This window comes from Jaculus jaculus, chromosome 7 (assembly GCF_020740685.1).
Source record: "Jaculus jaculus isolate mJacJac1 chromosome 7, mJacJac1.mat.Y.cur, whole genome shotgun sequence".
In the NCBI taxonomy this organism is placed as follows: Eukaryota; Metazoa; Chordata; class Mammalia; order Rodentia; family Dipodidae; genus Jaculus; species Jaculus jaculus.
The window spans coordinates 64,387,911-64,413,720 of NC_059108.1; the positions used below are offsets into that span (position 1 = coordinate 64,387,911).

Here is a 25,810-nt window from a genome sequence, read left to right on the forward strand (position 1 = left end):
TTAATGGTCCCGAGTAGGGCAGGCTAATGATCAGTATTCTGTTCGTGCCAGAGGCTCGAAGTCGGAACTTCTCAAGCAGGGTGTTTGTCCCAAGAGGCACTAAATCAGAAGCCAGGAGACTCAAGGCTATTCCTGTCTCTGAGACTTTTCCTCACCTGAAAGGCAGGAGGTTTAGCAGAAAAAGTCCCCCTGATGTATCAGATGGACTTAGGAAAGTCCAAAAGTATGCTCTGAAAAATTAGCTCAGTGCTTTGCGCCTTCATTGGGCCAGCTCTTACTTTTCCACACACTCATTCCAAAGGAGTCCTTTAAAACCTGTGTCCTCCAATGAAGATGGTTTCCCTCAACCTTTGGATGATCTCACAAGACTCAAGGTGACGTTTCATGGCTTCTTCAGCATATGCTAATGCTCATTTTACAGGGGACGGATTTATGATCCTTCCCTTAGTAAAGCCAGCCAGAATTTTGTAATCTTCATTAAAAATCAGCACCACATGTAATAATATGGAATACTGCCTTACACAAGGGAGCTGTTATATGTGCTCAGGGGAAGCAGGGCAGTTTCCTGGGCTGTGGCACAGGGTGAAGTCCTAGACACCAGCACAACATGAACACAATCTTATTTTATTGCAAATGTACGTCCGACCTAAGACCTAATTACTCCCATTAAAAATCTAACCGTCATCGAGCTTTCTTCTGGCTTTAAAGGGTAGCAGTAGTACCCGGACACTACAGCGAAAAAGGGGCGGACAGGGGCTGCAAAGTAGCCGGAGCTGAAGCTTACATTGAGAAGGCCGGCTCCTCAATTGGGCTTCCCTTACAGATCCTGCCTGGGGGCTTAGAGGCACACTCCGGAGGGCAGGGCTTCTGAAAAGGACTCAAACATGTGGACGCTGTTCTGTTGTGCCAGGGAGCCTCTCTGTCATGGCCCAAAAGAGGCCAGGCTAGATTTGTCTCGGTCCTTGCGCATCTTTTCCGGCCCCTCCAGGGAAATGATTGATCCCAGCTTCTCAGGTCTGTAGTGTCCAGGGCTCCCGCAGCATCCGCGTGTGCCACACTAGCCCTCATTAGTAACCTGTCCTCCAAGGCCCGGCGAGGCAAGGCCGAGCCAGGCGGCAGCACAAAGCGGGGAGACTGGCGGCCGCGGGCGAGGCGCGCCCCCTCCCGCGAGCCGGCGTAGCGCGCGCCCGCCCTCGCCCCAGCCCCGAGCGCCATTCGCGGAGCGCCTTACGCTAGTCGCCGGGCGTACGGCGCCCCAGCGGCCAGGGAGGTGCGCTGCCCGGCTCCCGTAAAGTTATTGTGAATGAGGAGCCGATGACGTCAGCGCCAAATGTCAACAATGTAGCGATTGAGAGTGTGGGCGTTCCGGGGCGAGCGCAAGCCGCGAGGCGGGCAGCAAACAGCGCCGAGCCGCCGCCTCCGCCGCCGCCGGGCAGCAGCAGTGGCCGCGCACGCCCGGGCTGCGGCCGCACAGCGCCCCGCGAGCGCCCGCCGCGCCACCTGCCCGCCCGCCGCCTAGGCCCCCGGCTCCCGCCCGCCCCCGGCCTTCGGGCCCGGCCCCTCCCCCTCCCCGGCGCTCTCGGGGGGCCGCGAGGCAGCTGCCATGTGATGCGCGTCCCCTCCGCGAGCTCTCCGTGACCCCCGAACCGCCCGCCGCGCCGCCGCCGGGAGGGGCCGCCGGCCGAGAGGACGCGAAGTTCCCGGCGAGGTGAGTCCCGGGCCGGGCCGCGCGGCGGCCGTCGTGCCGGGAGGCGGGGGTAGGAAGCCGCCCAGCCGCCCCGGCGCGCGCCGCCCCACGCCCAGCTCCGGCTGTGGGATCTTCGAGGAACGGGAAGGGGTGGGAGCGAGCCGCGGGACGTGAGCGGGGGGGCGGGCGAGGCGGCTTTGTATTTTGCTCGCGTCGACGGCGGCGTTGGAACCGCAGGGGGAGGAGGAGCGGAGGGTCACAAGTCAGGCGGCGGAGGGCGGGATGAGGGAGGCGCGCGGCCGGCGAGCGGGAGCCGCTGTCAGACTCGCGACCCCGAGCCGGGCGTCCGGGCGTCCGGGCCGCCTCAGCGCCGCGACCGCTTCGCCGAGACCTTGGATGCTGCGCGTTGGCGCCCAGCTGTCAGCCTCTGTAGCGTGGTCCGGACCACCGCGCCTGGCGGGGCTCAGAGCTCAAGTTTAGGGATCTAGAGCAAGGCAGCTGGGGGACCTAGGTAAAATCCTTGGCAGGCCAAAGATCGGATAGTCGGAATGCGTCGGGTGGGGCTCAACCCCAGGAGCTCCGGGCTGGGGCTGCAGAGAGACATCCTGCATCCCCTATTCCCAAGGTCTTGCAGCACACACCCACACCTACAGGCCAGTCTTCGAGCCCCAGAGCTGCACCCAAAAGACAAGTTTATCCAGGGGGATCCCTTGCTGCATTTGCGGTGTTCTCACCCCCTGGGTTACAAGTGCCCATCGCCGTGGAGGGGGCGGCGGGCTTGGCCAGGTGCCGCGAGAAGGGACTCGAGAGAGCACCCAAGCCACTTCCATCTGGCCGAGGAATTGCTGGAAATTTGCAAGAAGCAGGCAAGGTCTGAGTGTGTGTGTAAAGTGCCGCAAACCCTGGACTCGGGGTCATGGGCACACTGAGTTAATCCCAACATGTTCTTGTACGTACACGACTTTGTGACTTGGGAGAAGTTCCTGCACAGATGCAGACCGGATGGTTTTGTGTGTGGCCGGAGAAGGTGGGCCTCGTGGTCTAAGGGTCCAGTCTCCTACATCACTCCTCGGTGGCCACCGGGAAAGCAGAGTGGTGAGGGAGCGCCACCTCCCGAGACCGAGCTGCAGACTCCCTGAGGGCCTGAGGGCGGCGACGCAGCATTTCTCGGTTTTCGCCTTCGCTGTCTAGTGCTGCAGTCTTTCACTCTATAAATTTCGTCTGCTTTGTGTATTTAACTAAAAAGGGTAATTACTTTAGATAAAAATCCTTTCTTGCCTAGCGGGGGCCTTGGCAGAAATGATGCCTACTGAGATCTCTGTCTCTGACACACACACACACACACACACACACACACACACACTCACACACGGCTTTTGTCTTTTTAGAGTAAAATTAGCAATGTTAACTCTGATAATGTTTTTCTCAGATCATTAAATTGTGACATGTAGGAAAGGTATGTCAAGCCTCTGAAGCTTGGGCTGATGTGAAAAGCTGACCATGCAGGGCCGCCTGCCGCTCTTCCTGTGGAGAGGACTATTTCCCTAAGACAGCGAGTGTCCCATTTAAACTGTGAGATGCTTGGATCTCCTGTAGCTCATGAGTAAAAGTCACTTTTCATTCTTGCAGGTAATAATAAACATAAGTCAAAAATGACATCTTGCTAGAATTCGTCTTTAGTCAGAGAGAGACGGCTAAATTATAGTATTGCAGTCAGACTGCTCCCATGAAAGGTCTGTTAGCATTTCTATTATAAATTCAGATTTCAAGAAGTTTGCAATTTCACCACAAAACTTCCAATAGCTACAATGTTTTTTCTTTCTGGTATTCTGATCTTTAAAATGTATTGATTATTCACTTTGATACTATTTGCCATTGGATATCATTCAGCTGAAGGAGGTGGGTGCCAGAAATGTAATATACAACCATAAAGTATTTTATATAAAATTTTCATTTCTGATTTTGAATGGTTATGGTTTGTGGTTTGCCATGTGGTAATCTAAATAATGCTGATTATAATTTCTCTACTATCTGTGCTTGCAGGTGGGCTGAAGTGTCAGTTTATCGTGTAGATGTAGGAGATTGTTTTCCTCATGCCATGTAAATATCTGTATTTGTAGCCAAATTATCAACACTCCATTAGTTATTTCTCAGTCTTTTGTGTAAGTCACATCACAATCTTACATGAAGGAGTGAGGCAGAAAAGGATGATGGAAATGAAAATTCCCTAATTCACTTTCCTACCAATACCTAAGAGGAAGCCATTTATTCTCCTCCTATTGAATTATTCTCCTCCTATTCTTCTCTTTGACTCAGTATCTTTAGGTAGGTCCCTTCCAGTCACTCACTTCTGGCTGCTATGTGAGGGGCTTCATTATTTGCAAACCGCCTTGAAATCCCTGGATGAAAGGCACTGAATAAGTGCAAGGGATTGTTATTCAGATAATGAATTTATTAATCCATTACAGCTCATAAGGAAAATGCACTTACTTCACAGTGATGGGAGGAAATGTTTCCACCTGATAGAGAGTCATAATAAATGCTTAAAAGTAGGTTCAGATTACAGATGAGACAATTAACTCTAGCCATGTGCTCTTCAATTTGTTGCGATTCATTTTGTGATCAAAGTAAATGTCAGAGAGCCAGATGGTCAGGTTCATGTTCAAATCTCTCACAGGATAGCTCTTCACTTTTGAGCCCACTGCCTGCACAGCTTATGGGACTTAGTTATTCATTAGTGATTGTGAGCTGCTCCTCAGAATTTGTAATCAAGGTTCCTGTGATGCCAGGCAGAAGGGTCCAGACCAATCAGTTTACTTTTTTTTTGAGAACAGTTTACTTTTATTTGGATTAACTCTCCCTTATTGTTCCTGGTGTGAATCTAGTCTTAACAAGGAAGAAAGAGATCCCAGGGCTCTCAAGCTCCCATGTTGAGCTCCCACTGCTCTAGGCTTTGAACCTCAGATTTCAGGGGCATACAGTCTGGCTTGTTTCAAGTGCTGGCCTGACCTTTGGATGAATGAGTGAATACATAGGTATATTAGCACTTGCTGTTTGAGGAATGAGGAGCAGGACCAGCCTCATGATCCAGGACCAGGACAGTTGCACACAGCCCCCTGCCCTCTTTTGCGCAGAAGGATCTTGCACCCACTTTAAAATTCTGCTAGTATCTTGTGAAGTCCTTAATCTTAAACAAGGGGGCCTCATTTCCATTTTTCACTGCACCATACAAACTATGAAATGAGAGGGCAAGTAACAGAGTGTCAGGCAGCCACTTGGTTGCACTCCTTGTCTGCTGTTGCCAGGCAAGAATCTGTGGGAATGCTGGCTTTGTGTTGTCACCTCACTTGATTTTTCTTCCAAGGGAAGATGGGTATCTAGATTTTAAAAAGTATGTTCAAGTTTTTGAAAAATATTGCTCTATCTGGCTTTGCAGCAAATGACTTCTTTCCATGGCTAAATAGAGTAGAGCATCTTATTGTTTAACATTACTGGGTTTATCTGTTCTTGAAGACCTGCACATTTGTGCATGTGTACCAAATGATCAAGAAAATAGATGTGAGAGAAACAAAAGTCTCTATTGGATCTCATTTAGGGATTGTTACCTTCCTTTTTAGTAGAAAATAATCTGAAATGCCAAATTATTAATACCATGGGCACAATGGTGTTCTCTGCAGGTAAATAATTTATTGTTGTGAACCATCTAAATGGGGTAACTTGCTATTTATTGCCTAGGGACTTCAGTGATTTAGTGATTGTTAACATTGTGCTAGATAGTGCTGACTGCTTCCCCACATTCATCTCACTGATTCTTAGAGCAATCCCTGATGGTAATTCTTCAGAATTGGTATAGTAGACAGCTTCAAGTTTAGTGAGATGAACTTCCAGACCAGGCAGTTATGGAGGAAGGGATATTTACTGAAGTTCCATAATGGCAGAAGAAGCCGACCTACTTTCACAGTTCCAAGTAGAGGGAGACCAAGAGCCATAAGCCCCAAAGCCACACAGCAAGCTTCAGGAACTCCAGCTAAACACACTTTGCATATCTTTAGATTGGAATGTCAAGCCTACCACCACACCTTAGGGCTGGACCCCTAAGATCCACCCAGTGACACTGCCTCCAGCCAGGTGGCTGCAGATCCAAACTACAAGCTAATAAAAACACTGAATATATTGGGGGCCATCTATTCAAACTACCACATTCCACCTCTGTCTCCCAATAGATATAAACCAGAACACACATTTTAAATTGTATTTAGTCCAATTTCAAAGGTCCCACAGTCTTGACCAACTTAAGATAGTTCCACAGTCCCAAGTCTCCTCTGGGATTTAAGATTGTCTATTAGCTGTAAGTCATATAAAATCAAACAAGTTATATACTTGCAACATATAAAGGCACAGAGTAAACATTTTCAACTAGTATGAGGCATGGCAAGGAGAGACTAGAGCAATGCAAATTCAACAACCATTAAGCAAATATCAAACTTCTGCAGTTCAAGTCCACTATAAGCAGACACTGATGGTCTCCAAATTTTCTAATTCCACCCCCCCAGCTGGGCAGAGTAGCCAGGGAACACTTCCATCCAAGGCCAACAGTGTGCTCCATGGTAGCCCTTGCATAGTCCTGGTATATCCAAAACATCTTCAGGTCTTCGTGGAAACCATGGTCCATCTTCCAAAGGCTCTTTCAGCCTATCAAGGTCATCATGCCCTGCCTCATTCTGCATCTCAGTGGTGGCTCCTGGAACCATGTGCAATTCATGACCACTCCACACATTTTTCATGCTTCTGAAACCAATACCAAGCATGCAGGGCACAGCCATATTCTTAATTCAGGGATGAAATAAGTCATAACCTTAAAAAGTAGGTTTCTTCTCCACTTAACTCTTTCACCAAAGAGTTCGCATTTCTATCATAGTCTTTCCTCAGGCATCCTCTCCATTGTTTTAATGTAAAGCAGTCTGGCCATCTTCCTTAAGATTGCTAATATGTTGACAGTAGCAGCTTCAGTAACCTAAAACCAGTCTCAGGGCCTATAATTTTAACTTGCTTGAAGTTTTCCAACTTAAAATCTTAACTCCTTCAGTCCAATATCTTTAGCCCATTACAAATTTAACTTTGACCATACTCTGTGGGACTGAGCAGCAGAACACAGCCAGCCCTTATAGCCCAGTTCCAACCAAGTCCTCTGTAGCCTTTCCTTTCCCTTAGAAAGTTCATAAGCCAAGCCTTGAAGTTCACTACTGTCTGCACTTAGCATTCTCAAACTCTCATAAGAATCGTCCATAAAGCTTGGCTTACCACTCTAGAAGCCATCTTCAGTTGCAAGCACCAAGTCCATGTCCATTCCTCCAAAATGAAAGTTCCAAAAGATCAAAATCCACATGGTCAGATTCATCTCACCCCACACTTTGGTATCAATTTCTGTGGCAGACAGCTTCAGGTTCACTAAGATGAACTTCCAGACCAGGCACAGTTATGGAAGAAGGGATATTTATTGGAGCTTACAGATCCAGGGGAAATTCCATAATGGCAGAAGAAGCTGGCCTGCTTTTACAGGTCCAAGGAGAGAGAGAGAGAGAGAGAGAGAGAGAGGGAGTGCGCGCGCGCGTGCAAGCGAGCAAGAGGGTGTGAGAGAGCCATAAGCCCAAAAGTCTCACAGCAAAGTTTAGGAACTCCAGCTAGGTACACTTTGCATGTCTTTAGATTAGAATATCAAACCCACCACCACACCTTAGGACTGGACCTTAAGATCCACCCAGTGACACTGCCTCCAGCCAGGTGGCTGCAGATCAAAACTGAAAGCTAATAAAACACTGAATATATTGGGGACCATATATTCAAACTATCACAATTGAAAAGTCCCAAACCAAACTTAAATGCAGTGTATTTTCTTGAATATCTGCCAGTTGTTTTCTCTTTTGGAATACACAGTCCACTTTGAGTCAGTGAGTAGATTTGTACTGTGGCATGCTGTGGGACTGTACCATTTATTGAACAGGGTTCCAATTTTCACACAGTGAACAGTTCAATATGGAACATGTTTGTCACTCTGTAGTTTTGTCAGTAAGCTTTACCTCTGCCACCCCGTTTTTCGCTTTCCCTATCTGGGCTGAAGAGCTGCAGTGTCATAGGACTACCAGAGGCTGTCAAAGTTCAGAAGTCAGGGCTGATGGAAATTACTGGGATTTCTTTGGTAAGCCAGGTAAGAAGTTTTGGAAGAGCTGGAGTCATGTTAAGGAAGAAAGCAGTAGCAAAGACACAGGAACAAGGGAAAACTGTATTGTTAATGACAGTATGACAGTATATTAAATGTTTACAAATTGAAAACTTGATGTGAGCTAAACATTTTGCAAGATTGCCCAAACTATAACTCACTTTGCTTTTTCTTCTCTCCCACTTCAGCCCCTTTGGTATTGGAGACATTTGATAGAAAAGTTATTTGTTTAGATTTTCCTTTGAATTTTTCTAATTTTTTCCTGTTTGTTCATTTCAAATATCAATTAAAACTGAAGTTTAATGTTGCTATCAACACACTCTTCCCTTACATTGGGAAGTGCCCTCAGTTTTATCTATGCCCTTTCCTGGACATTCTCTTTCTAAAGAGTATGTAAATTAGGCATCTTCCTAGTAGTATTACTTTAAAACTCAGGCAAGAATCTTGCCTTGTTTTTTCTTGAGCTTTTGTCCTCCTCCCCCCAAAATAATAAATCTTTCAGATAGAAAGCATTTCAAGCATTAGTTCATTCTAGTCATGGAATTATAGCCAAAATGCCTCTCTGCCTTCCTCAGTGACTTTATAATCATGCTTTTCAGCACGTTCCCTGGTTAACTTCTTTTTTATTCTGTAACCCGATATGAAATACCCTTTGGTTCCAAGATGTGTCCTTTTCCTTCTGACCTTCCTGTGCTCTTTCTGAGGGCAGTGGGGCACAGTGTTACCCAGTTGATAGCTCCCTCCCAGCTTTCCCTCAGTCAGCTTTCATCTTCCTTGCCAAGCATTAACCCCACTTCTTTGCAGCCTGTCTTGCTTGTGGATGTTATCAAATAGACCAGTATAAAGAAGTCAGCTCTTTAGAAGCAGATTTCTCTTGTATTCATTGTAGACATACCAAGTATCTCTTATAAGGGTGGCAAGTGATCTAACCATGACTCACCTAATGAAGCACTCTCTCTATATGGTAGGAATGATGTTATTAACCAGTTAGTAAAAGATAACTCATAACAGTTTACCTCTTTGGTGGGAAGCCATGCCGTCCTCCATAGAGTATAGTAGGGAATTGAACAAGGTCAGGAGATTAGGGTAGCTCCTGTCCCCAAGGAAATGTATGCAGTATGAGATTCAGATAGAGGCAGGTTAAAACTTGAGGCTTTTTTTCCCCCCTCTAGCCTCCTAATCCTATTAATTCACAGCTATCTTTGACCCTTTGGAGTATTGCATAAACCATGATATAACCCCTGGAACCATTTTGGCAAATACTAGTTCTTGTATGCAGAGTCCAGAATTGATTATTTACCTGTGTGTTTGAGCCTGATAAAAACATAATTGCTAAGTCAAAATTACTGTTCATTTCTGTATTTGGAGAAAATACAAGTTAACATTCTTACTTTGAGCATTGTTAGGGCCATTGTGACAATGTTTGAATGATGGGAACATTCCCTCCAATTAAATGTCATGTAAACTCACTAAGGCTCTTTAGTAAGTCAAGGCCTGACCTTCCCAGAGCAGCAGGGGTGGGGGTCCTTCATCTGCTGATCAAAGGTGCTTGTTTAGACCTTTCTTGGTAGCACAATTTAGTAGGAATGTTGAAACTACTTATTTGAAAAAAGTTGACTATAATATATGCAAAACTCCTTTATTTTCCTTGATGATTGCTAATCTGTGTTGCTTACACCAACTCATCCATCCTAACAACATAGCGCAAAGTGTAATCTTTGAAAGCCAAATCACAGATGTCACTCAGCCCCTGCATAAAAAAGCTAGGATTGAACACTAGATGTCTGATGCGGGAGCCACCATGCTGTGCCCCTTTCTACTTCTGCATCTGCAGTTACAGGTCTCAGCATTGGAAGTATAAGTAATTCATTTTGAAACATTGAAAGGCTTGTTGGCATTTACATGAAAGATAAATTTGAAAATAATTTCTCAGGAACCCTGAATTGAGTATTTCTCTTGTCATTAACGTGACACTTTCTAACAACTGCGTTCCTTAGATCTTTGTGTCCATTTAAAGACCAGAGAGTGAAAGTGATGACATGGGAAAACAAGAGATGAATTAGAGATAGAACATGAGCTTCAGGGACCTGTCTTCAAGGTCTGTCTCCAGCTCATATTCCGATGCTTCTTTTAGGTGAGAGATTTGCATTCTTTTGTGTGTGTGTGTGGGAAGGAAAAAGGATGAAGAAGCCATTTGTCTAATGGGTAGAACCTTCTATCATGGAGGAAGAATTTCAGTCATAGCCAATTCCATTAAAGTTCCTAATTGAAAATACTAGCTACCAGTAACAGACAAAAGTAAGTAACCTTTGTTCTCATTCTAGGCAATTTCAGGCAGAGATTATTTTGCCAGATTAGCATGTTGCAACTCTCAGCTGGGGATCTGAATGGTTTGAAGGCCTCTGTGAGGTAGTTGGCTTTACAGTGTCCTCTGATTACCAAGGGTTTGCAGGGTCACTGATCAGGATGCTTACTCAGCTTGACTCTGCCTGAGCCAGACACCAGGTTGTCTTCTTTGGTCAAGAGACATTCTTGGGAGCTGTTTGAACATACACACAAGGTTAAAGATCTGTTTGGGAGATGAAATACATGATTGTTATATGCTAATTTTCAGCATTCAGTTCAAAATTTGGAGCTAAATGTAGAGATGCTTAGTATGTCAGTGTTGAAGGTCTTAAGTGATTATAAATATCAAGCAGATAAGTGCATAAAGATTTCTATGCAAACAATGATGAGCTTAAATAAAGCTGCTGATTTAGTATAAGAATTACTGACATTGATTTGTAGAATATCTATATGGGTTCAAGATTCCATATTATGCAAATGAATAAGCCCTAAAGAGTCAAACTGAAAAAAAGAATGAAATTATCTGTGAAAGATACTGTTAACCATTCAGCAAGAAGAAAATGTAGATATATTTTGAGTTAACCCTTGCTTCAATACCCCCAGGACTTCAGCATCAGGGATGATGGTCCTTGTTTTAGTTGTACAGAAGCCAGGCAGACCCCTGTCAGCTCTCTCATGTCCCCTTGTAGCCTTTGTTTTTTGCCTTGTACTCTGCTGTCTTTTGGCTACCCCGTGCCCTTAACTAGTTCCCATCACTCCCTCCCCAAACTCATGTCAGCAAAGGGTTTTACACACAGAATTTTACTAGTGTATATGTACTGATTACACCTATTACGCTGCTTTTTGGAGACACCAGAAAAGCAGAAAAAGGCTTCTCAAGAAGCAAACTGCTAGCAGTGTGAAGTGGAGACATACTGGTAACCTGGTAATGGGAATGCCACTGTGAATGAAGAAGAGGTGCTGGACATAGAATAAAGACAAGCACATCACAGGATGTAAGCCTCAATGATATGGGGAAAATCTAAAAGAGATCTCCTTCCTCTTGCCAGACCCTAGATTTGAGCACATAAACCTATGTCATAAGATGAACTGTTATATGATACTTAAACAAATATTCAGGGAAAGCTATAAAATAAAAGATTAGTGATTTTTGTCAGTCAGTGACATCCTCCCTCCCTCCCTGCAAAATTCTATCTTATCTTTGAATGTTGCATTGTGGCAAGGGTTGGGGGAGAAGCAATTGGATCCAACCTCACCTACCTCCCTACTTAAGTTTCATTGATAAAAGTTGAATTACTGAATTTATGTCAAAATTGGTGTGCCCCTTATTCTTACAACGGTGGTGACATCTGGATATTAGGGGAGGCTGATTGGTTAAGAGAACTGTTCTTGCATTAGATGAAGTTATTGCCTGGTAAACAGTCCATAAAGTCTGAGCTGCCCTTCCATACCTACACTGCCAGTACATACCCATCCAGCTACCATGTTATGTTGAGTTGGTGGCGCCATCTAGTGTCGAACTGTGGAACTCTGCTGGACTTCTGTCTTCCTCATTCTTTTAATGTGGGACAAGCTCCCTGAGCTGGGTATGTAGTCGTCTTCTTTTGGGAGGACCCTGTCTAGTGTTGACTTCTTTCTGGTTCCTACTTTACCTTTAACTTAGAGTGAATTTTGTCTTCGTGTTTTCCTTTCTCCAAGACTCCTCCTTTCTGTCCCCTACTCTAGTACATTCTCTTAGATGTAGTCCTTTCTACGCCTTTTTTCTCTTCCAACTTCTGATGAGTCATCACCTTCTTCCTTCCTTCCTCTCTATTTTTGGAACAAAACTTGTTTAAGAAGTTCTCCCAAATCAGTAATGGTCGGTGGTAAATATAAGGAATTTTCTAGTGATACTTCATGCCAAGGAAATACAGTGTTTTTAGAAGTGGTTAGACTGCAAACCTATTCGAAGAACCAGAAGGAAACTAACGAAATGTAAAGGTCCTTTAGAAGACTGTGACTCATTATATGCTAGTTATACATTTCCTCCAAATCAGTCAGTCAAGAGGGTTTCTTTTCATTCGTTTAGGCACAGTTGTTACAGTATCATTTCCTACTTTTAAATTACACATATAGCTTCTCACTATTATTTTAAGTTTAGGACATTTTGATGGGCTGATCTGGGATGTTATCTTCTGGGCATACAGCCCTGTGGCTGTGGGAAAATGTGTTCTGAGTTCCTGACAAGCAGCTCCCTGTGGATTTTTGGGTCCTGTATTAAGGGGACAGAGCTCAAAGACATGTAGGACAAAGTCTGGCATGGGATGGCTGCATAATGTTTGTGGGACATGAATTAGTATACAGGTTTTAGTCTCCCACATTAAACAGTTACTTAAATTTCCACTTATGTTAAGCATCTTGATAGTGTCGGTTTGAAAGTAAGTTCTTCTGAAAAACAGGAACTATGCTTGTCTTTACCAGTGCTTGTGGTTGATATGGGAGCTATGTTGATTTTTTAGAAGGGAGGAAAAGCAGTTAAATCTAGTTAAAATTAAAACCTGTTAAAATTAACTGGCTCATAAGATTTGAATGCAGCTGTTCCACACGTTGAGACTGAGAGTGAGTTGTTATTAATTGCTATTAGTTGTCACTTCTTTTTGAGCCATGGGTAGAGTATTTGTATTTTTTGTTCTAACCTTGAAAAAATAGGAGCTGCAAGTGTAGAAGACTCTGTCTCATATGCTGCTGTCCATGTGCCCTGTATTTGTTTTTCTGGGTAGGTGTGTACCTCATGTATGCAAACATCATCAAGCATGCCACAGCTTCCTACAACAATTTGACTATTCATGCGGCCATTTCAGTGCTCAGCTGGCCACCCTGTGCACTGCCCTGTTAGTGCTGCCCTGGGGCAGTGGGCCCTGTTGTTTGCAGGTCTGTGGTCATTGTTGAGCTGTGTGCCCTTCTCCTTCCTGCCACCAAAAATGAAAACAGCCTTCTTGCATGATAGAAAATTGAACAATGTTTGGCTTTGTAGGGACTGTAGAGAATCACTGAGAAATATCACCAGGAAGCTGATTTTTCTCTTTATTGTCTGGGAATCTTTAATTTGAAAAGAGAGAGGGCTACCAAAAGGAAGGGATGGTGGTATTGTTGACTACTTACCCTATAGACTTTTCAGAACTCTTGAGCTTGGGCTTTCTTGTCATAACTGAAATCTGGTCCACTTCTCCCTGTGGGTGCCAATGTGCTCTAGTGGGTAAGGGAGGAGTGATGAGGGAGCTCTCCCTAAGTGACAGTGGCCTTGTCTTTTTTTTTTTTTTTTTTTTTGCATTGAATGTTGGTTATTGATGTAAAGACAAAAACGAAACACCTGGCTATAGCTCATGCCAAGAGGGGTGTGATTTTTTTTGAAGATAGTGTCACTGTTTTCAGAGCTCAGGTTAGCTTATTTTTATCAGAAAGTGTGAAATGTTGCTTTTCTGAGGCTTCTACATGACTTTCCTTTTGTGGACACAAGTTGATCAGATCATCCTAAACTCTCCTGAGAAGGATGATTAAAACAAGCTCAATGCAAAGAGAAAGGTGGGAACAAGCTGAGGTGATCTTTCTTTTGTAGCTTGGATAAGCTCTTCGAAAAGGCCAAGGTGACAGTAACACATCATTGATGTATGTTCTTGTTTCTGCAAATATGAGTGACTCATCAGTATCAATAGAATTGTGATTTCTAATAATAAAACAGTGTAGGACCTTCAAAACATGTGGTTTCAGCCCTTGCTATTAGTGAAAGGTTGGAAAATATTAGTTTGACTTTTTTTTTCTGACCTCTTAATTTCACTGAGTATAAAGCTGTTTTTTGTAGGTGTAGTGATGACCCTGTAGTTTCTCATCTTACTGTTTTTAGTTTCATTATGAACAAGCAGCCAAATGTGGATTATTTCATTGTTCAGAAATCTGTGCAGTAAGCATGTCCTACCAGGACTGTGTTTTGAGGGAAATGTGGCTGAAAAGCAAATACTCCCAGAACGCAAAAAGAAAAGAAATAAAAACTGGTAGAGACTATGGCCACAGAGTTGCTGGCCTCCTACACAGCAGCTATTGTGGAGGGCTTGGGGGATTGCTAAGTAACCCTGTTGCTCTGTGAGTCATTGTCAAAGATTCCAAGAAGAGAGTTAACAGAAAATGCGAGTCAGCCAGCACGGAGAGGAAGAAGGGTGTTACTTGCAGGGCAATTACTACTCAGGGCAGTCAGGTGGCCCTTGGTACCACCAGAAGCTCACTTAGCATTCATCCTTTGTATTGTTTATGATTGCATGTGTGGCATTCTTGCATTTTTATTAGTTTGGCTTGTTTTTCCTGCAGATCACCTCTCTCAGCTCTGCCACATCCGAGAGCTTTACTTTCCACATTCTGCACTTAAAGCAATTGGACTTCTAAGTGTAATAAGAATGTGCATGCCTACATTCACTTGATGTCTTTTTTCCCCTAACATTTCACCTTTGAAGTGCTGCTGTCCTTTGTCATTTGTTTCTGAATTGCTGAGCCAGAGGTTTTCATACCTTACCAGCCTGGCTGGGAAATGAACCCTTCACAGGGACCTCACAAGTAGATTGTGTGTATACATAAATGCATGTGTGTGTGGGGGGGGTATGCACATGTGTGCGTACATGTAAAGGTCAGGGGACAACCTCAGGTATCATCCTTAGGAACACTGACTACCTCTTTAGAAGTAAGTTCTTTCAATGACCAATTAGGTTAGAAAGGCTGGCCAGTGAGCCCTGCTCCACACATCTGGCTGTCTTTACCTCCCCAGTACTAGGATTACAGGTGCAAGCCATGTCAGGCATTTTTACATGGGTACTGGATGGGAATTAAACTCAGGTCCTCATACTTACATGGCAAACACTTCACCAGCTGAGACATCTCCTGAACCCCAGTAGGTTTTTAGTAGATAAAATTTTGTGTCAGTCTTGTCTTTTTAACATTTCATTTTTATTTTTTGTCTCCTACTATCTCCTTAGCATTTTGGAGTTTCAATGTACATACCTCTCTGATACTCTTTTTATCTTTTTTAAAAACTTTTAATTAATAAGCCAGGCATGGTGGTGCATGCCTTTAATCCCAGCACTCGGGAGGCAGAGGTAGGAGAATCGCCGTTTGTTCAAGACCACCCTGAGACTACATAGTGAATTCCATGTCAGCCTGGACTAGAGTGAGACCCTACCTTGAAAAAAATGTTTTAATTAATTTATTTATTTTAGAAAGAAAGAGGCAGATAGAGAGAAAGAGAGAGAGGGAGAGAATGGGTATACCAGGGCCTCCAGCCACTGTAAAAAATTCCAGATGCATGTGCCACCTTGTGCATCTGACTTATTTGGGTCCTGGTGAATCAAACATGTGCCCCCTTGTGCATCTGGCTTACGTGGGTCCTGGTGAATCAAACCTGGTTCCTTTGGCTTTGCAGGCAAGTGCCTTAACCACTAAGCCATCTCTCCAGCCCACCTTTTTACCTTTTATTCCCAGTCTTTCTAGTGTTAGGCACTAAAGGCTTACTCAGTAGGATGGAATAATGAATGTAGGATGGAATAATGAATGGATTCATTGACTCTCCTGCTTTTAAGATCTTCTGTGTCTTCTTGTTGCCCATGGAAAAATGTTCAGATTCCGCACCATGGCATTTAAAATTCCTTATAACCAGTTTCTATCCTAAAATTTTAGGTATGTTTAAAATTGCACAGGTTCTCAATAGGTGAATAGTATTTTGATCTTAATGACCTTTTAATTTACTCTAAAATTACATTTTGAACAAAACACTAATATATTGGGAGCTTATTCTTGGTAAAGAATTCTTTTAGGCACACAGCTCTGTGTTGTGTGATACCAGTATAAATTACAGTCTTTGTCTGAGACAGGGGCCAGGACAGAAGTGAAGGTAAATGTGGTATGAGCTGGGAAAAAAAAGCATTGGTAAGGATTGGAGGAAGGGAATGCTTTAAAAGGAGTTGGAACTGTGCACATCCCCTACCTACAACCCAGCATTTTTACTCCAAGGTACACATCTAAGAAAAACTATGTGCTTCAAGTACCACTGGCAAACATTTTGAAATAAACTTGTTTATAAATGCTAAGCTGGGGCTGGAGAGATGGCTTAGCAGTTATGGAGCTTGCCTGCCAAGCCTAAGGACCCAAGCTCAGTTCCCCAGTATCCACATAAGCCAGATGCACAATGTAGCGCATGTGTCTGGAGTTTGTTTGCAGCGGCTAGAGGCCCTGGCACTTCCATTCTCTCTATATATATCTGTGCCTCTCTCTCTTTCAAGTAAATAAAATAAAATAATTAATTTTTTTTTTCAAAGCTAAAACTGGGGGCTGGAAAGATGGATCAGCAGTTAAAAGTGCTTGGCTGCAAAGCCTGCCAGCCCAGGTCCAATGCGCCAACCATTCATGTAAAGCTGAGTGAGAAAAGACATTTCATTTATAATGGCAAGAGACCCTGGTGTGCATATGTAAGTAAACAATTTTTTAAAGCTAAAACTGGACACAAGTTAAATACCAATTAACATTAAGTTAACACATTTTGTTATGCTGAAACACTGAGATACTCTTTGGAATGAAAAATGAGCTAATAAAAATGTACTAGAGTGTATGAAGGAACAGCATTGCTATGACAAAGAGCAAGGGTCTTACCTAGGTTCAAATTTTAGATCTGCCACTTCTTGTATGGCTTTTATCAAATCCCTTAACCTGTTCCCTCACCTATGCATCAGGGAAAATGACAGTCTATAGCTCATAAGGCTGTTAGGAGGATTAAACAAATTGATACCTGTGATATGCTTATGATGGTGGTATGTAGTAAGTTCTATGTAAGTGTTTGTTAAACCAATAAAAACATTAAAATGGGTAAATCTCAGGAATACAATATTGAATGAGAAAAACAAGACAGAGAGAAGTGTGTACAGTAGTGGTCTACCCATGGAAAGTTCCAAAGCAAGCAAAATGAAATATGTTACTTAGGGATAGACACTGGTGGTAAAACTATAAAGAAAATTAAGGAATCACCACAGAACAGTTTATTCTTCAGAGGTGATGGAGGGATATGCTGAAGACAGGTTTTATTAGGAACTTGCCAGGCTTTGACACGTCCTGTTTCCCCATCTTGGTGGTGGTCCTCATAATGTTCTTTATAATTGTTTGATTTTAATGTATAAGGTTTTTTTTTTTAATAAGTGTGTGACCTATTACATAATAAAATTTTAAGAGAATTTGTGTAGGTTGTTATTTTCGGAATTAGCTTTTCATTTGAATTGTTCTTTTAAAATTGCCTGAGACAATGCCAGACCCAAAGCAACAGGATGACATTAACCAGAATATCTGTCAATTCCTGCCTTTGGGTTATGAAAATAAACTGTTCAAGTACAGAGCTTGGAACCATTGGTTCTAGTCTTCCACAGCATTGCAAGCCGCCGATACAAGTTGGGTTTTATATAAGGCAACACCTCCTTCAGGCCACAATAAGAGAGCTGTTCTGTTTAGAGCAGGGAGTGAAGGGAATGAATGTAGGTGTCTCATTCAACTATCCTAACACCTGTGTGTCTCCTGAATAGGTTGTGTGTGATCATCATTACCTGGAACTTGTTAGAAACTCCCCCAACAATCTGCATTTAATCAGGACCTTCATGGGGATTCATGTACTTTTGTAATCAGAGAAGCTAAATTCTTTTAGGATCCCTCATAATTCTTAAGATTTAATACTTTTAATTAGTTCACTATATATGGAACTGGAAATGACCAGTTTTTATGATGATGGTGTCAGTTTAGAATACCTGACTGGGTTATACATGCAAAAAACCAAGAGGAAATATTGTTGCAGAATTACTTTTACATGGATTTGTCTCCTTCCTTCATGTAAAAGTTATGTTCTTTATGCATTTGGGCTGCTGATGAGTTAAAATAAAATGCAGCATTGAAAAGAAACTTACACAATTTTCTTCTTTTTATTATGTAGACCTGAGGTCTTGCTTTAAGATTGTCAATGTCTTTAATATTTTCCCCCTATATTTGTTAGAAATTCCAAAGTAGATTAGTATCCTGGATATCTTTTAAGAATACCTAAGAGAGGGCTGGAGAGATGGCTTAGCCTGCAAAGCCAAAGGACCCAGGTTCAATTCCCTAGGACCCACATAAGCCAGATGCACAAGGTGGCACATATGTCTGGAGTTCATTTGCAGCAGCTGAAGGCCCTGGTACTCCCATTCTGTCCCCCCTCTGCCTCTTTCTTTCAAATAAATAAAATAAAATAAAAATTACCCCCCCAAAGAATACCTAAGAGAAACATTTAAATAATAAAAATTTAAAAATCTCAGCTGGACATGGTCACTCATACTTGAAATTTCAGCACTTGGAAAGCCAACACCTGTACCTACCTGCTATGAGTTTGAAGCCAACCTGGGCTACAAAGTGTGATCCTGTCTCAAACAAGCAAATCTCATAGTATATTGATTTATGACATTAGACCTTTCATGAATATCTGAACTTTGAGTATTTTACAATAATTTTCCAGAAAATCCCTTATCTTTAAGTATATAGATCAGGCAAGTGAAATTATTTTATCTTTTTCCCCTCAAAGGTCATGACTTACATAAGCTCATCTTTTCCTCACCTAAATATCTTGCCAGTTAGCCTTTTCACTGATGAAGTTCACGTGGAATCCATGATTCATTTAATATTTCTCTGTCTTGTCACTGTTCTTTTGATGTTCATTGCAAAGCCTATACTTAATGTGATTGCCATAAAATTCCAAAACAAAAACAATTAAATGACTTAAATGTAAAGTATGCTTTATTGTGTGGTAAAAATGAAGAAAATGTTTCATAACTAGATGTTCTTTAAGACTATATAACCATGAGATAATAGCTTAGGCACATTTTCTTTTGGTTTATAGTTCAAAGACACTATACTTTGCCAATTGGCTTTGATAATATTTAGTATATATGTCTAGATGTACAGTAAAGTGGAAGTGCTATAGACATTTTAATAATCTTCATGAATTATAATTGTATTTTAATTATAGCAAAGTTTCATAAAACCTAAATTCTGCCTTAATGAGAGTCTTTTATTTCTTTTTTACAATAATATTCACTTATTTATTTGCTGGTAGAGAGAGATAAACAGGAGACAGTCAGAGACAATGGGCATTCCAGGGCCTCTAGCCACTGCAAATGAACTCCAGATGCATGAGCGACTTTGTGCATCTAGTTTTACATGGGTGCTGGGGAAAGGAACTGGCGTCAATAGGCCTTGCAGGCATGCACCTTAATTGCTGAGCCATCTCTCCCACCCTTATTTCTTTATCTATGAATTCAATTAAATTTTTATTGAACAAATGTATAAATGAATTAACGGATGCTGTAACTTGAAGATAACAATAAACAAGTTCAGGTATTCACAGGGCTGTCACACAAAGCATATTTTTTTCAAAAGACAGAATTTAAACTAAGGGATAAATATAAGTAACCTACAGGAGAATTGCATAACATGTGTCGCTTACCTGAAAAGCTTTCCTCCTCACATAATATGTACCCATGTAACTTTTTCTTCTTCTGAAAGGAAAGATTAGAACTCAATACCTCTCACAAACATCTTAAGTCACATTTTCATGTCTCACTCTCCACTGTCAGCAACAGATATCCTCACACTGCTGGCAAAAAATATAGCATTATGAAACTTGTTTTCTTTGGGCTAGGGAGATGCTCAGTGGTTAAGAACACTTTTTGTGCAACTATGAAGGACTGAAGAGATGTGAGAGATGAGTTTAATCCCCAGGACCCACGTAATAGCTGAGCATGACCACATGTGTTTGTAACCCCAGTCCTATAGGGGAGCAGAGAATTTTGAGACTCATCAGAGCCTGTGGAAACAGACAAACAAAGAAAATGGTCAAACTCTGAGATCAGTAAGAGACTGGCTCAAATAAGAATGAGCAGAACTGTGCTGGGGAGAGATGGCCCTTCTCACATCTCATATGCAGCATGATACTCTTCCAGAAGCTCTGATGATAAGACCTTGTTGGTGTCCTGGATTACAGGATGATCAGGGTGCTTGAGCATTTAGTAGAAAGAGTGTTGCATACCTTTGATAGTTTAAGCAAAATTCATAATACTAGTGTAATAGATACACTTATACTTCCATTTATGAAGTCTTGGATAAACACAATAATATTTCAAGCAACAGTAACAAGCATCTATCTATCTATCTATCTATGTATTTTGTTTCACATACTTTAACTATTATATTATTTGATCTTTGCAGTGGCCTTCCTTTGTAGAAATGGAAGCCAAGAAGACTAAAATTAAGTAATAGTAAAATTGAGAATTCAAACCCAGCTCTTAAGTTCCATTTTGCTATGCTGGGCTTCTTACATTCTCACATCTATACAATTATTTCTTGAAAGAAGCTAATTTAACTTTTGAATTGAATAATAATAGATGTAACGTATGCCCATCACGTTCTTACTGATGAAGTTTCACAAAGTGAACATATTAGACATAACTACCTCCCAGATGAAGACACAAAACATTATTAGGGTCTCCAACCCTCAGCTCCCATTTCAGTAAGTACCTAGTCTATGGTAACCAATACTGTGATATTTAAAAGCATAAATTTGGAGCTGGGGAAAATAGCTTAGTGGTTAAGAGCACTTGCTACTTAAGCATAAGCATCTATCAGGCCAGAGACTCACAAGTTCTACTCCCAGAACCCACGTAAAAAGCTGGACATGACTATGTATGTCTATAACTCTAGTCTTCAGAGGGTTGGATACCAGAAAATCACTGGAGTTCACTGACAGTAGCTCCGGATTGAGGGAGAGATCCTATCTCAAGAAAATACTATTGAGCAATAGAAAGGGGCACCTGGCATTCTTCTCTGGCCTCTTCATACATGTGCATGGGCATGCACATTTTCACATGTGCACACATGATCACATGTGTACACACACACACTCTCTCTCACCCTTTGTACACATAACCCCTCTCTCCCAAAAAGTATAGATTTGCTTTGGCTGGTACTGAACTTTATATCTAGATGGCTATATAACATGCACTATTTTGTGTTTGATTTTTTTCATTCAATATCATTTATAAAATGTATTCATGTTGGGCTGGAGAGATGGCTTAGCGGTTAAGCGCTTGCCTGTGAAGCCTAAGGACCCCGGTTCAAGGTTCGACTCCCCAGGACCCATGTTAGCCAGATGCACAAAGGGGCGCACACATCTGGAGTTCGTTTGCAGTGGCTGGAAGCCCTGGTGTGCCCATTCTCTCTCCCTCTCACTATCTGCCTCTTTCTCTCTCTGTGTTGCTCTCAAATAAATAAATAAAAATGACAAAAAAGTATTCATGTTTTTGTGTATAGTAGTTTATTTTTTTTTTAAATTTTTATTTATTTATTTGAGAGCGACAGACACAGAGAGAAGGACAGAGAGAGGGAGAGAGAGAGAATGGGCGCGCCAGGGCTTCCAGCCTCTGCAAACGAACTCCAGACGCGTGCGCCCCCTTGTGCATCTGGCTAACGTGGGACCTGGGGAACCGAGCCTCGAACCGGGGTCCTTAGGCTTCACAGGCAAGCGCTTAACCGCTAAGCCATCTCTCCAGCCCAGTAGTTTATTTTTGATGCTCTGTTATATACTGTTCCATTGTGTGACTGTGGCACTGTTCATTCACTTATATGGTTTCCCATTTGATGCCACTGTCCAAAGCCTTGGTTTTGAGCACTCTAGAACATATATTTGAGTGTACACACATAGGCAAATGTTAGGCACATATGTAGGGTTGATATTACAAAAGTAGCATAAGTAGTTTTTGTATGTAGATGAGGATGACATTTGATTTTGTAATACTGCAGAAGAAAAGAAGCTTCAAACTATTGAGTCCTCAAATACTATATGAGAATAAATATTATGTCAGTCATTCCAGAAAGGTCTAAGGCAGGGAAAGTTTGCTGGCTATCACTTTTCTGGAAGCAACAATGAAGAAAAAACAGTAAATAAGACTCTCAGTGCTGAATTTGTATTTGACTCACATCTTTCTCATGGTCAAACTTTCTTTTCCAAGAGAAGCTCTAACAGATGATAGTGGATAACTAAGTGAGATTTGTATCAGGGTAACCACCATCAAAGGGTACAGTAAGGGCTGAGTAACTGAGCACTGTTTATTGGGAATAAAAAAGGTGATGGGATAAGCTGCAGGAAATGCCATTTCAGAGACTATAACAAAAACAACAGTGCTCCAAATTGTACAAAAATTGGCTTTTGCTTAGGGTATTCTGTAGACAATGGGATTTTCAATCTTAGAAGGAAGACAAAAATTTATTCCGAGACTTTTTGTCTGAAGGAAATGTGGTTTTAGAGTTTGTCAACATAAAACTTCATTGTCTATCCTTGAAGCTTATTAGCACTACCCATAATCATTTGAAGATGTGCATTTTAAGGTCTGGAATATAGTTCACTGGTAGAGTGTTTGCCTATGTATACAAAAGATTGTATGTTTGATCCCCAGCACTACAAAATAAAAAAAAAAAAAACTGCTTAAGATGCGAATCTTGGACTCACAAGTATGAAACAGGCTGAATGGAGGGAAAGCTCCCTGTCAGTGTTGTTGTTGGTGCTGCCACTCCCAGCAGCTCCAAACAAGGTACACAGGAAGTATGAACATGTAGACAAAGAAATATTCTCGTAGTTTCTGTGCTGTAATGGACAAGAAACATTGCTATTATTTTTAGTAAGCTAACATTGTTTTAGAATAGAGAATATGACATTCACCTAAAATGTGTCTTTTATGGACTAAATGTTTTGTACACCTGTTGCTCTGGTGCTACTCCTCTTTGTTTTGTTAGTTATAAATGACTATTCCTACTTTAAAAAAAATTTTTTTTTTTAGTAATAACTTCCATTATTATAAAAAATACCCTATGGTGATACCCTTCCTCCCCACAGTTACCCCTTTGAAACTCTACTCTTCATCAAACTCCCTCCCCATCTCAGTCAGTCTCTCTTTTACTTTTGATGTCTTGATCATTTCTTTCCATCACCATGATACCTTCTGAGTCATCCCAAGGTCATTGCCATCTGAAAAGAGAAGATTCTCAACCAAAAGTGAGAGTAGCATTGATATAAGGGGTAAACATTAACAGGAGTGCTTACTGGGCACTTTGATAAGCATAGTATATACATTTGGCCAGACAACAGCAGATGTTATACCCCTAGGGCTCATGACTACCACTGTTTTAAGTTTTCAGTATCAGGGATGTGTTCACTTCCCATGGTGCAGGCCTCCAGTCCAATTAGAGGGCAGTTGGTTTCCCCCATAACAGATGTGCCACTATTGTACCCATTGGCTCATTTGGCCTGGCTGGCCAATTATAAGGCTTGTAGTGTCCACTGATGAGTATCTTCACTGGTGATTTCTCTTTCTCCCATTGAACTGCATGCAGAATGGCTTCTTCCAGATTTCTGTCTTCAGCTGGTCTACATGGAAGAGGTTATCAGCTCAGTTCCAGTGAGATTTCTCAGTGGCCTTGAAGCCCAAGTATATGGAGTCTTCAACAGTAGGGTCTTACTATCTATTCCTGGTGGGAAAACAAGGGCTTTGGCAATGGCCTATAATGTTTTGGGGGCATCAGGGTTCTCCCTGGCCAACAACTCACTGGAAGATATCCCAACCCTGGCACTGAAAATTTTCTAGCAACAATCTATGGTTCCTGAGTGTTCCATTGTCCAAAATAGTAGGATTATATAGGTTTTATTTATATCCTCTTAGATTTTGGTTAGATGTCCCTCCACCTCTCCTTTACTCAGACTCTTCCCCTGATCTCATTTTGGGCTTTTTACCCCCATTAATCTATTCTTCTACTGACATATATACAATAACATCCTATTAAGTACCCCCCTCCCTTCCTTTCTCTTCCCTTTCTATCTCTTCTAGCTTGCTAGCCTCTGCTACTGAGTTTTTTTTCTTCTCACACAGAAGCCCAGTCATCTGTAGCTAGGATCCACATGTGAGAGAGAACATGCGATGCTTGGCTTTCTGGGCCTGGGTTACCTCACTTAGTATAATCCTTTCCAGATCATCCATTTTCCTGCAAATTTCATAACTTCATTTTTCTTTACCGCTGAGTAGAACTCCATTGTATAAATGTGCCATATCTTCATTATCCACTCATCAGTTGAGGGACATCTAGGCTGGTTCCATTTTCCAGCTATTGTGGATTGAGAAGCAATAAACATGGTAGAGCATGTACTTCTGAGGAAATGAGATGAGTCCTTAGGATATATGCCTAGGAGTGCAATAGCTGGGTCATATGGTAGATCAATCTTTAGCTGTTTTAGGAACTTCAACACTGATTTCCACAATGGCTGGACCAGATTGCATTCCCACCAACAGTGTAGAAGGTTCCTCTTTTTCCACATCCTTGCCAGCATTTATGATCATTTGTTTTCATGATGGTAGCCAATCTGATAGGACTGAGATGGAATCTCAACATAGTTTTAATCTGCATTTCCCTGATGACTAGGGATGTAGAACTTTTTTTTTAGATGCTTATATGCCATTCGTATTTCTTCTTTTGAGAACTCTATTTAGTTCCATAGCCCATTTTTAATTGGCTTGTTTGATTTCTTATTATATAATTTTTTTGAGTTCTTTGTAACTACTAGATATGAATCCTTTATCAGGTGTATAGCTGGCGAAGATTTTTTCCCATTCTGTAGGTTGCTTCTTTGCTTTATTCACAGTGTCCTTTGCTGTATAAAATATTTCTAATTTCATGAGGTCACAGCAGTCAATCTGTGGCTTTATTGCCTGAGCAATTGGGGTTATATTCAGAAAGTCTTTGCCAAGACCAATATGTTGAAGGGTTTCCCCTACTTTTTCCTCTAGCAGTTTCAGAGTTTCCGGTCTGATGTTAAGGTCTTAATCCATTTGGACTTAATTCTTGTGCATGGAAAGAGAGAAGAATCTATTTTCATCTTTCTATAGATAAATATAGTTTTCCCAGCAGCATTTGCTGAAGAGGCTGTCTTTTCTCCAATGAGTATTTTTGGCATTTTTATCGAATATCAGGTGGCTGTAGCTACCTGGACTTTCATCTGGGTCCTCTGTTCTGTTCCATTGATCTACATGTCTGCTTTTCAGCCAGGACCGTGCTGTTTTTGTTACTATGGCTCTGTAGTATAGGCTAAATCAGGTATAGTGGTACCACCAGCCTCATTTTTGTTGCTCAGTATTATTTTAGACCTTTGAGGTTTTTCGTGATTCCAAATGAATTTTTGGATTGTTTTTTTTCTATTTCCTTGAAGAATGCCATTGGAATTTTGATGGGGATTGCATTAAATGTGTAGTTTGGGTTTGGTAAGATTGCCATTTTTGCAATATTGAATCTTCTGATCCAGGAATAAGGGATGTTTTTCCATTTCCTAGTGTCCTCTGCAATTTCTTACTTGAGTGTTTTATAGTTTTCATTGTGGAGATCCTTTACTACCTTGGTTAGGTTTATTCAAAGGTACTTTATTTTCTTTGGTGTAATTGTGAATG

The 25,810-nt window shown here is 41.9% G+C and overlaps 1 protein-coding gene across 4 annotated transcripts in view; it reads left to right on the forward strand.

Moving 5' to 3' along the window:
• Positions 1-1,587: 1,587 nt before the first annotated feature.
• The window catches only part of Bach2 (BTB domain and CNC homolog 2), a 475,485-nt gene continuing 451,262 nt past the window's right edge, over positions 1,588-25,810 (forward strand). For 3 of the 4 annotated variants that reach the window (XM_045154010.1, XM_045154011.1, XM_045154009.1), the window contains exon 1: positions 1,588-1,708. The gene's annotated coding sequence lies outside the window, so the exon portion shown is untranslated. The remainder of the gene's footprint in view (positions 1,709-25,810) is intronic. The other variant, XM_045154008.1, reaches the window with a different exon arrangement.